The 13,215-nt window shown below is 40.7% G+C and overlaps 1 protein-coding gene across 3 annotated transcripts in view; it reads left to right on the top strand.

Moving 5' to 3' along the window:
• SPIDR (scaffold protein involved in DNA repair) overlaps positions 1–13,215 on the top strand; it is a 206,640-nt gene that overhangs the window by 163,702 nt on the left and 29,723 nt on the right. The gene's annotated exons all lie outside the window — the stretch shown is intronic.

The raw sequence follows: 13,215 nt of genomic DNA, 5'->3' as shown, positions 1-13,215 counted from the left end.
ATATTTCAAAGAAATTATTTTCTGTCAGATCATCTTGTAAAAAGATGAAATCTTTCTTATGAAAGGCTTGTACAAGCAATTGAAAAATTGTGAAATTGCTGAAACGCTATGTTTTGAAACAATGCCATTTTCCTACTCTAAACCCACTTGTTTAGAAATTCCATTTCAGTTATGATTTTTAAGCTAGTTTTTTAAATTGGTAAAACAAAATACTTTGATTGATGCAAGTGGGATTCACTTCCTGCATTTTCATTTAGTGCGTTTTTGTCTTGTCGATATTTTCACACTTCTTGCAGTGGTGCAAGTTAGGAAACGTGTCTGAAAAATGGCTGGTCAGAAAGCACATTTATTAAAAATATAGGCATTTTGTCTCCTATTCTTGAAATGTCGTTTGGAGGCTTTGTCTGTATTTGGTTTAGAGTATTCCCGTTTTTGAAACGTAGGCTCTATTTATGCTTCACTTTAGGAGTGTGTAAGTTACATGGTGTCACATGATCCAAAATCAAGGGTATCTGACAGTACGTGACAGTGGAGATAACACCACGGACAGTGTGTCCCATGACAACAGACAATGCGTGAAAATGTGGCCCACATTTATGTAAAATATCATAATTTTTGTATGCTGGGGATTCTCTGGGTCTTATATTACACATCCAATAGGAAGGAGCCCCCTTGAAGCAACCTTCACACCTTCTTCTGGTGGTTCCTGAATGCTCTGTTCTGGAGATGGGGGTGAAGCCAGGTTGGAGGAGCAGTCTGGCAGCCTGGTTTGAGACCCGTCGATGCAAAAAGATCCTACTCAGTGGGGAGCCTGAGAGGGAAAAATGCAACTGCTAAGATGCTGACAGTACTCTGAAAATACAAATATTAGCCCTGTTGCCTGTGGTTAAGAAGGATAAGCAGCAGAGACTGATGTGTGAATGGCTACACCGAAGCTTTGATCTGGTCTTGTGACACAGATGCTCCTGTGAGGATCAGGGCTTGTACCCTGTATCAGATGCTCTACAGGCATGTAGAAGTTGTGCCTGTCCTTATGTTTCCTCAGTGCAGTACCATGAAGCCTCAATTAGAGAAGGTATGTGTGACACGAAAAAGAGGATGAGACAAGAGCTGTGACAATACAGAATACTATCAACAGGAAACTGCATGTTTTAAAGACAAAAGGTATCTTGTTATCTTGACTGTGATGTTATATCTCCTGCTGGCCTGCGATGGGTGACAGCTCAGGAAAATCCAAACTGTGTTTAGCGATGCTTCTCCCTTCAAGTCTGTGCTGAATCACATCAGAGGCCGTAACATCAGCGTGATGGTAGGAGAACAATGTGCTATTGTTGATATTCTTTTGGATAAGACACAAAACCAGAATCTTAACCACAGAATATTAAATCACCTCTTTTGGCATGAATAGATAGGTTTACTAAGGGCCCTAATCCAGTTCTAATTTACATTATTATCTTTTGTCTCTCTAAACTCTTCCTGTAGTTTTGATTAGATTGGTCCTCTTTTTTTATTTCCTTTGGAATACAAATAATGAGAACAAACTATGCTGTACAGATTCTAACTTTCATGACTCTTTTCTTTTTATAGGGGGGAGGGAAAATGAGAATCAAGTATACCATGCATGTAGTTTCTCAGTATGTGACCAAGGTTATTATATTAAATCCAGTGTAATAACTGATTATGTCATTACAATAAAATAGTATTCCATATGCGTGAGATATAAAGACTACCGTCTGTACAGAGTAGCTGTGATTAAGATGCTGTAGTAGAGATTTTTTTCTTTTAGGACACTTCCCACTAGTACACATAATTTTTGAAATCTCCCTATGCATCCAAAGATAACCAAAGTGATGAAATAAGTGAGAGATTCTCAATGCATGTTTTAAGATTGTCCAATTAAATAAAAAAAAAAAAAAAGTCATCAGAATATGGCAGATTTAAGTTTCTTTTTTATGTACTGTGTGCTGTCCTCCGAGATCTGATCTTGCAAAAAATGATTCCTTGAAATGATAGGAAATTTTAAGTGCGATGTTTATAAAATTACTTCAGTTTCTGATCCTTTATTAGTGTTCAGTTAGATAGTTTTAAAAGAGAAACATGGAGTTTGCATGAATGATTGAATGAAATCAAGGTAGAGGAATGTTAGTGGTTCTGCTCAGGTGGTTTTTCTGTCTGCTATACGGCATGAAATGAAGCTCATCATTGAAATCAATGAGAAGATGTTAATTTGAGTGAGGTTTGGGTAATGTCTCAAACCTGCTGCTTATTTAAAAGTCATTTATAAAGCTTTACTTGACCTATAACCAAAAATGGGATTTCTCATTTTGAAAAGTTCCAATGGAAGCTTAAAAGGGTAACAAAACTTTATTTTTTATTTTCAAATTGGAAAACTGCTGCCATCTGCACTTCCCTTTCAACAGTGCTTGTTGTGTCCATAATTTCTGATATAGAAAATCCAAATGTATCTGGGGAAAATTCTCCATCAGGAATGCTCGTAGGTCATCCACAGGGTTATACTAGTGTTGCCACAGACTGACATTTTTTCCCCTAATCTCTGACTACCAGAGACATGAAGAAGAGCAAGGTGTAAGAAAGGAAGTGGAAAAGAGGTAATATCAGAGAGCATTTCCTCCTGATCTTTGTTTTCTTCACCTTCCTCCTGCTGTTGCTTTATCTCCTAACGATCTCCCATCGATTTGCCTCTCGTCCGCATTCCTCTTGGCTGATACATTACCTCCTGAAGTGTAGGGTGTGATGGTGGGGGTCAAAATGTGGGGAGTCAAAGGGAGTCCTCTTTTGTACATAGATTATAACTGCACCCTAAACGATTTAGGTTTATTGCTTTCTTCTCCAACTAACAGAGGCCATAGCACCACCACATTCTCCTCTGGCTTGCCAAGAGAGAACTTTTACCAAAATATATTGCTTCCCTGCAGTCCTGCGGCTAATAACCACTCTGCTCAGAGCTGCAGCACCTCAGCCTAAGTTGGGTCTTACATAGATAGCGCTGTGGACTGTCAGTCAGTCTGGGGACAAATTTGTCAGGCCAAATCCATGATCATAAGAGAGCAAACGTGCTTTTCTTGTGCAGGTGCGGCACTGGGAGGGAAGGGGTTAAATGACAGGGTGCACTTGGAGCAAGATGAAGTGTTCAGCAGCAGTCCCGTCCTACCAATACTGGCTCTTCCAGTCTTGGCTGGAGGCATACTTGCTCTTCCAGTCTTGGCTGGAGGCCATGGTGGGTGAAGTGGTGGACCTAGGGGGAATAGTCCTGAGGCTGCTCCTCTGGGGTTCTGGCCCCAGCCTGCTGACAGCTGCCTCCCCAATGGGAAATTGCGTTGCTTTGTCCTGCCCCGGCATTTTAGAGCTCATGAGAGTGATGTAAATTCAGCAACTGCTGCAAAGGGTTTAAAAATAAATGCAAAATAAATCAAGATCTCAAGGCAGAAAAAGCATAGAAATTATAAAAGTTTTAAATGTAAAATATTTGGGGAAAAAAATATCTGAAAATCAGATTTTCATCCCCAGACCTGAATTTACATTTTTGCACTTGATGACATCGGTTGCACAGAAAACCCAGAATCTTAGGGCTTGCAAGACAAGTAAAAATAAAACAGGGAAATATTTTCCTTCTCCTCTTTCAGTTTTGCAAATCATGTATTTTTATGATTATAAATAGCTAAATCAACAAACTTTTACTGACTGGGGATGTTAAGCACGCTTCTGTTGTTGACTTTCAGAACTATTGAAGCTCCTGAGTGCTAAAAATTAGAATTCCCTTTGGAAAAGCTTGTAGCTTTCAGTGAACTCGGTTGGAGTCCCCAGTAAGAAGTAGTTAATAGGTAGACTGTGGTGAGTCCAGCAAAACAAGATAATCAATTCCATCTGCTTTTCTAATTAATCATCCTCAATATTGAAAGTCGGGGACATCATGAATTTGCACAGTAAGTATTTTGAAAAGGAGGATAACAGTTTGTTACCTCAGTTGCAGTTATTAGTCTGACTCCTGCCTTTCCACCTCCCAGAGAAAACCTGGGAACAGCCTCCCCCTGCCCAGTAGCTGATCGGTACTCCCCAGGCACCCTGCTCTCCTGCTGCAAGGACACCAGGAAGCCCGAGTTCTTCTGTTTTAATCAGTTTTGCTTGTTCTTGTCAGAAAAGGAATAGTTAAAAGGGATGAATAGAACGCTCTGTTTGGGACTTCAGTTTTCCAAAATAAAATATGTAAGTGAGGGAAAGGTTTCATTCAGTTTTGGCATCGCTTTGTTAAGTCAGTTTAAGCCAAGAAAGATTGTTATTCCACACTGTTTGCCGATAGTAGAAAGTTTACATATCAAATTGATTTTTTTTTTCTTGAAGGAAGAGAAAATCAGTACGAATTTAGGGACGGATCTCTCATTTGCTTTGCAGAAGAGATTGTTCTGTTAACAACTCATCAAGAAAGGAAGAAAAAAAAAAAGATAAACAGGATTAACTGTTTACTTTAAGTGAGCCGAAGTCTGGTTGTTTTTCCGAAGAAGAACACAATGTACTGTTGTATCTGGTTTCCAGAGTGGTGTTTATCATAATTCCTCGTGCGGTGGTTGGTAGAGTGCTGGGAAGGCTCTCCGCCCACTCGCAGCTCGCTCCCTTTCCCTCTCCCATTGAGGCCTCCGGCCAGGACTGCGAGATGGAGCGAGCTGTCCTGTGTGATCTTTACTGCCTGACATGAGCTGACATTGACCCAGAATAAAATAACAGGGGCCGTTTCCTAGAACTCTCAGTGGACTGCTGAGAACTGCTACCATAACTCTTGTAAACACGCGACGTGCACACACAAACACGCTCCCTCTCCCTCATTTAGAAACACACCTAGGAAAGGCAGCCACTAAAGCAGAGTAAAGAAAAACAGCGTGAGTGAAAAACAGAACCAGCAGACCCTGCGAGAAAGAGTGGAAAATTGCCTTTCTGCCAGAAAAGGAGCCCCAACATGATTTCACTTCTGCTTTTCTTCTTTGCTCTTTATTCTGCGTTATATTTCAATGAATATTATATTTTTGTTCTGGTTCAGTGGGATGATGTGGCATTGAAAGAGCAGAATGTCTTATTGAATACAGATGCAGCTCTGTAAGAAATCCTGCAGTGTTATTATATTTCATTTACCTTTCACATGCACTGGGGAAGCACATGTGCAGTGCTAGCCTACCAAGAATGTGTTTTGAGATGTTCTGTCCCCGCTGAAATAGACAGTTCTTTTTTTTTTTTTAATACTCGCCTCATGTTGGTTTGGGGGTTTGTTTTTATTTTAAAAATAAAATCTTCTAGGATCCTGTTTATGGTCTGTGTGGTTCAGAAGTAAATCTGGTGAATCCACAAGTCATATGGTCTTGAAAGATAAGGGACCCCAGTACCGCTGCTGCAGTGTTCTTGCTTCATTCCAGATGCTGTAATTCTGTAAAGCCCTCATCGTGGGTATTGCCGGGGGGAGCTGAGAGGTCTCCAAGCCCCGTAGCGCAGAAGAAATGGGCTGATACTGCAAGGAAGCCCTCTCTCTACGTATATGTACATACATATATGTAGCCTCCTCCCCCAACTCAAATGGGATCTGGCACGCAGAATAGACTTTGTGGACCTTCCCTCCTAAATTCCCCCGTATTGTTCAGCTGTTGCTTTCAGATCACCCCTTGAAGACAGGACTTTTATTCTGATTTTTACGTATAAGGAACTGAGGCGCGGAGGAAACATAGTGTGGCAAAGATGATGAGAAATGTTGCCAGAACCAGCAACTGAATGCTGATTTTCTTGGAAAGGAAGGTGCTGAGCACCTTGCAAGAGAAGATCTTTTGGCAGGACCTCACCAACTGTTGGAATTCTTGGATGCCAAAACAATAATTACAAAGTCTTAAGATTAAAAAAATAAACAAAGAACCCCTCCTCAGATTCATAGATAAGTACTTTAAATGGCTGGGTGGTAATTACACGTTATATTTGGAACATGATTTTTCTATTGGAGATCATCCATAAGAGAGACTTGCAGTTTTCAGCTGAGCCTGGGAGTTTCTTGAATGTACATTTTTACTCTTGATTAGTAAATCATGAAGTATGGGAAAATAATACTTTCTCCGAATTGTATAGTGAAACAAGCAAGGGATTGTAATGGGACTCCATGCTGAAGTAATGGTAGACTGAGGAACCTGAGGAGTCTGTGCATCATTATTTTTTTTACCAACTACAATTAACGGCATAGAGAGTCCAAAACAAGCTGGGATGATCTGATGTGCTTGCTTTTTTGTTAACCACCTGAAATTGTTTTCTTGTATATAACAAGCTGTATGGAATGGATCTTCGCAGAAGGCCCATTCATTACGTGCAGCGTAGTGTTGTACAGGGGAGATGCCTGGGGCACCTGGAGGGAGGAAGGCCTTACTGGTTTCTTGTGACTGAACCTGGATACAAACTTCTAGGCAGTACTTGGGAAGTTATTTTTCCTTAACTTTCTGCGTCTTCCAAACCAATCGTCACTATAAATTTTTACTTACGTGGCATAATTACATTGCATTTAAACTATTAATATAGAACAACTTCAATATTCATTTATGAATCTGAGATAAGTGGAGCTATGGGCTGATACTGAAAATATTTCTCAAATGCAACTCTCTAACTGTATGAAATTATAGCTTAGGCTCCAGATTGTGTTTGAGTGGATGTCAAGAACGTCTTTTCAAGGTTTAAAATTTTTTGTTTACTTTTGAGTAAAATTCTGCGTACAAATGAAATACACATCAGCAGTTCAGTTTGGAAGTGCACTTAGAGACAGTGTCAGATGGGGAGTTTAAAAAGTTCATTTGGTGCCGCGTGAAAACTTCATGGAAGAAATGGTTTATGCTGAAACAACTGTCACGCGTGAAGCTGTGATTGTCATTGCAAGTACAGAAAGCTGCCTGGTTTTGCGCTAAACCCGTTCCTGAGAAGTTGTACGTAGTTCCCACCAGGCAGGTGGTGTTCCGTCTTTTGAGTGGGAACGTTTACAGTGCTGTGGAACTCCATTCTCTACATGCATGTTCTGCGTTAAAAAAGGTAGCCCTGCTGATGTGTTTGGCTCGTACATACAGGTCTCTTCCTACGCACAAAAACTGTTTCCCACAGAAGTGCTGCTTCTTCAGGTCATAGGCAGAAAATAGTAGGTGGAAGGATTAACCTGAATGAAGAAATGGAAAAAGCAATCAGCAGGTGGGGAGTCGTGAAAGACCTTGTGGAAGCTGCATTTCAATCCAGTTTGTATTGAAGTAAGTGATTATTCAAGGAAGTGAATAAAAATAAGCAATAGTTATTTTATCAGTTCTCTCGCTCTTTTCCTTTTTTTTTTTAACTTATATATATAAATGTAAAGAAAAACAAGGAAAATCCAAAATGATGGGCTTGGTATAGTTACTATAGGGAGTTATTTGCAAAGTGTGTTACATAAATACTCTGTTACACACATGCTAAGAAGTGCCTGCAAAGAAAGAGTTGCTTTCCTGAGACTGGGGAGGCCTCTGCTACGTATTTTCTATTTGAGATGCTGAGATAAGGCTTGCTGATTTCCCTGTCACATGTGCAGTTTCCACCAATACTTCTGCAAGGACAGTCTGTCTGTCGCTGGAAGGAACTGGAGTGTCTGGTGTTAACTGTGTGTGCTGTTCCCGCTCCGCCAGGTCCAGCAGTCCTGACCTGCCTTCTCCTTCCTTTCCTGCTGGGTCCTTCCACAATTACCGAATAAAAACGGACATGATCAAAAACTCTGCTTTTCACTAATTTTAAACCTCCAGTTTTCAAAGCAAATGATTGCCATTTTGGTTGTCTCAGTGCTTCAAACCAGAGCACCAGCCTGGGTGCTAGGAATGTCTGTGCTTGGGGGGAGTTGTCATAAACATTCTTCTTCGAGCTTGACATTCCCTGAATAAACTGGAAGCAGCAATGCCTGTGTTTTCTTCTGAACCTGTGTACCTCTGCTACCTATGCATAGAAGGGGCTAGTCATCATCATCAATAATTTTTATTTGTATCGTTCAATCCATGGTTATTGCTTCTCTGTACTATTTAGTGGCAGCAAATGACATGGATTTTAAGCAGAAAACTCTGAATCTTGTGTCTCTCTAAAGAAGGCTACTGCAGCTACATACTCTTCAAATGGGAACATGAAGCAGTTTGTGATCCGGTGAATAAGGTGCTTTTAATAGGAAAATCCTGCTGGTGTTACAGTGGGGTGGGGGAGATGGATGATTGTCCCTGCGCATTTACACCTGTGTCCTGAGCTTTGATTTTTCAGAGATAATATGGGTATGGTGAAGGCAAGGAGTGCGTAAATCATGGTAGGGTGGTGTCCTGCAGGTTACAATTTGAATCTGAGCCGTATTAGCAGGAGTTAATCAGCTCCACCTTGAGACTTGACCAGACAAGTTGCTGAATTGGAGTTGTGTAGGTAGTGTTGTGCCTCTGGTGATTAAGGGAGAGGGGGTTTTTGTTTATGTGTGTTTATGTACGTGTGCTTTATGCTTCTGCTAGGACCGCGCCTCAAAGAGATAAGAAATCCTTCTGACAAACAAAGCAGCAGCAGCTGTCTCTTGGATGGCTGAGATAAAGAATGAGCAAATATCAGAGTTAATACAATTCAATGAGTTTTCAGGCATTTTCCCAATTCCCGCCTTTCCCTCCCTTCCAAAGAAGGAGTAATGAAATCCCTGCTGAGCACTGCGAAGGTGTTAGCATTTGCCTGGCTGTGTTGCTCCTCATGCCATGCTGCACAGCTTAGCTACGCATGGAGAAAAGCTGCTCTGGGACACATGGGTGTCCTTCTACCCTAGGGTAAAACAATTATTTGGTAGTTGAGATCTGTTCGTGACAAATTTCTGCTGCTTGTTTTCGCAAGACTCAGTAAAGGCAGTTCCTGTATCCTCGATCAGTTCTGGCCTCCGTGCGCTCTCATCTCTGCCGGCAGATTTTCTTATTCTTTTCCACTAGCCACTGAAGAGGCTGGAGGTGACCAAAGCTGAAGAAGGTTTTTGTCACTATTACCCATCCAGAAAGTCAGCTGCCCGATATGAGGCAGCGGTGTGGAGAGATGTGATTTTTCGTGCATAAAAAAGTAATAGTAAAAGAAGACTTTGCCCTTTACCCATGAGAAGTGACTAACTAGGAGAAGGGCATGGCAGAGTAATCCTATAATCCTTTTCAGATTTCTACTGCGAGACATTTTGTCCTAAAGATCAGCACAGTCATAGAAATAATGCAGAGTAATCAGTCTCATCTTTCCCCAGCCCCCATCCTTGCTCTTGGCTATTAGTAAATTAACAAAATCTTCCCAAGCTTGTGCATGAGACTCACTGGGTCATTACTTTACCAAAAAAAAAAAAAGACAAAAAAAAAGACTAATCTCTGCTTCACTTCTTATCATTCCCTATCTTCGCCCCCTTTGTTATTACCAGTGAGTCATACTTCACCTTTTCCTTAGTCTGCATCTCCCACACTCACTCCTCTACTGGCTTTCCTGCCACCCCTTGCTCCTGGAGTGAGTTCTGTGCTCCTCTGCATGAGAAATTTCAATTTCCAAAACTGTATTTTAAATTCAGCGCTTGCGCAGGTTGAATCCTATTGTTCCAAAAATAAAAACGTCCCTTATTTCCTCCCTATATGAGCGCTGCTGATAAAAATGGAGATGTTGCCCTTCTTTTTTTTTTAACAGTTCATTGCTATACATACTGACAAGGCATTGGTAAAGGTATATTTTAGCTGAATAACCGATTCAGTACAAACACCACATTTAATGGAAAAAAAAAGTATTTGTGGTAGATGTGCACAAACCATAAATGCTGAGTTCCTGGGGGCAAATACTCATTTTGGATTTGCAGCTTGTCTCATAATTTAGATGTATGGTTTCATCCTAGTAATGAGCTTCAAAGGGGGGAAAAATCGTGGGACAAACTGACAAACTTTTGCTTTAATCACAGTTAGACTTGCTGCGGAAACTTAATTTGCAAGAACATTTGCTGCAATATGAAAGCAACACTGTAACCTGGGAAAATAATACAAATGCGCTTTTCTGGGAATAAAGTGAAATCAAGGGAAGAACCAATGCTGGTGAGGAAGTTAAGGCCATGAATCAACATCCTCTGAAAGCAGCTGAACGACCATTAGTGATGCTAACAGCATGTTAAAATCCATTAGAGGTTTCAGAGAACATGACAATAGCTCCCCAAATGCACTACTGAGTCCGTTATTGGATTGATTCAGCTGATTTCATTGTAGTCATTAAGTAGGAAAATCAGTTGTCACTCATTAATACCTATAGCATTACCTAGTTAAGTAGTGTGAGATAGATCAAATGATACTGAGAATATTTCAAGTTTTTGTCATCATTTCATTCATGCCGTTTTAAAATTGTGCTGAAGGAGGGAACGTGTTTGTGAAGTTCCCTTCACAAGCATTAGTTTGGGATGCTCCTCATCTTTTAGTCTGAAGTTGGGCATCTGAAAGTTATTAGTGTAACTCTGTCTTCCAAGTGAGTGAATTTCATTTTAAATGCATATTGCAGAGAAATCATGACTACCTTTTGGATACTCTTAGAACAAGTGTAGCATAGCGGATGTCTGCTCATGTGTACAGTCCTAATAGAGCAAAAGTACTTGGGCTCTGATGCAAGAGGTTCTGCTGCTCTGTGTTTCTTCATGATGCCAATAATCTTGAACATGTTACTAGGGTGAATGGGAACATTAGTGATATAAGCCTCAAGTTACACAGTTCTTCTTTACTTCTGTATATGAAGCTTGGTCATATGATGACCATTCTCCCATCATATGACCTGGGACGTTGTGGTGCATACACTAGACAGCTGGAGTGGGAGCTTCAGCCTCTTAATCCTGCCTGGAAAATGCATCCTTGTCTACAATAGGACTCCATGCAAATTGGAGTTTACTTCTACAGAGTTAATTTTCAAGAGGCTGATCTGATGATGAGGATGAGGATGATTATTTGGCTACAGTATTTTTTTGGTCGGTTCAGTTTCCTATCTTAGCCATGTATGCTGCCACCACAAAGGGATGGAAACATGCAGCCAGGGATGCAGGGAGTTGAGACTCCCAGGCTTAAAAGGACTGGGAAAATGTACTTTTAGTGACTGATGTCTTCGGCACCAACCAAGCTAATTTTATTTGGGCAATTAATATGTCCCAGAGGACTTAATATGAGCCTGGTGCCAGCCAGTCTGAGACTTACTTGCATTCAGTTATGTCTCACTAAAGATATGAGAAATTCCAGTGATCAGTTAAGAGACTGCTGAACTGATCAGATCTGAGACGCTAACTCAGTTGGCCCTTGCTTGCTCCAAGATACAAAAGCCTAATTTTTCACAATTAACAGTCACTGAATGTTTTGTTAACATAGGCAAAACTGTTTGCTTTGTTTTTCCTGTTCCCCTCAATCTGATTTTCAGAAATGTCCAGAGAATATTAGCTCTGTTTTTCCAAACAAAACAATTGCATGAGGAGTTTCAGTCCAATCAGTTAAAACTTACTTGGGAGAGTTTTTAACTGACTGCAAGGTCCTAACGTGGAAAGTGGCAGGCAACCATAGTTTTTCTAGTTTTTCTGCTTCTGGGCTGTCGTGTTCATAGCACAGCAGTCTTTGTTCTGTTGAGTTGGAGATGATCTTGTGGTATGAATCCAGACGGGATCTCGCGGATTATTTTACACAGAAAATGAAAAGAGTGATAGAGCTGTTGAAGACACAGGTTTATATTGTTAACAGTTGCCCGCTTTCTAGGCTGGGAACAACAGTCATCCCAGAGGTGAGGGTACATATCCTTCCAGCCTACACATCACAGCCATGTTTGGTTTGCTCATATTTGTCGTTGCTCAGAGTAGAAACAGTGTTTCATGGCTCCAAAGGACTTCTTAACTCTGGGAGGCTGTGGAGGAATTGTACCTAAGTTTTCTTTGCCTGGTGAAGACTGTTTGTGTGGGACTTTTGTAGACAGAGATAACGGGGAAATATGGGAGCCTTAATTTGTGTTCAGTCCTACCACTCTCTGCTTCGCAAAACCAGCACCAGAATCTGAAAAATGAGGACTCTCAGCTGGGGCTTGCACTGCTGCTGATGTCTGAGAGGCTTTGGAGTTGTATCCTATGCTGAATACAGCCCTCTCAAGGGTGTAAGCCAAAGTTAGATGGTTCATAATAAATAAGAAAACTGTGATTCATGATCTTCCATGCGCCTAAACTTCCCTGCAAAGAAATACATGGATTTCTTCCAGAGAAACGTAGGAGCTAATTTCATTTAAAATGTGTTTTATAAAGATATAATGACTACTGTTGAATGCTTTCAGGATGCATATACTATGTTATATGGTGTGCTCCAAAAGCAGTTGGAGTTGGCTTGATCTTAACAATGGTACTGCTCCGGAGAAGGTAGTTTTGGCATGTACCTTTGAAAGCAACTGAATTCTGCTGCCTAGTGCACTCCTGAGTTTTATTTAGAAATACAGATGTGTGTGCTACCCTCAAAGGCAATTATTGTCTCCCTTGAAAAGTTTCCATGCTTAACTGTCTCTTTCTGGGGCAATTACGCCAATCTTGTAGACAGCAGCCTTCTTCCTCCAGCACTGCATGACTCATGCTATCGCGGCTGCTCATCTCAGGTGCAGAATCTTGTGAAATGCGTTTTTGACTATCTAAACGTATGTCATCCACTGATTTTGCCTTATCTGCTATGACAGTAATATCTTCTCAAAATGCCAGCAAGTTGGTTAAGCAATACTTCCCAGCCCTACAGCCCCTACTTCCATAGATTACTTTAATCGAATTGTTTATTTAGCAGGTTCTTTAACTACCTCCTTAAAATAGTTCCTCTGGGCTTCTTCATACGCAGTGTTGAAAGTACTAATCTGTAGTTTCATGCTGGATTTTTGTTTGTTTGGGTTTTTTTAAGAAAAATTGACATTTCGCTCTTCTTTGCCTCCTCAGGATTTTTTTTTAAAGTTATAGAAAAAGTAATGCTTGCTTTGCCACTTCGCCAGTTTCAATGTTGGTAATTTTCACTTGTGAAATATGTTGCTTTGTTTACTTCTAAGCAAAATTGTTATATTTATACACACACACACATATATGTTTGCATCATTGCTCTGTCTGCATTGCAGAATGCACCTCAAGTTAGGCAAAAACTCAGCCTTCTTTCTTTATAGGTACACAAACCACATAGCGCGTAG

This window comes from Rissa tridactyla, chromosome 2 (assembly GCF_028500815.1).
Source record: "Rissa tridactyla isolate bRisTri1 chromosome 2, bRisTri1.patW.cur.20221130, whole genome shotgun sequence".
NCBI lineage: Eukaryota > Metazoa > Chordata > Aves > Charadriiformes > Laridae > Rissa > Rissa tridactyla.
This window is presented reverse-complemented; position numbering and strand designations above follow the sequence as displayed.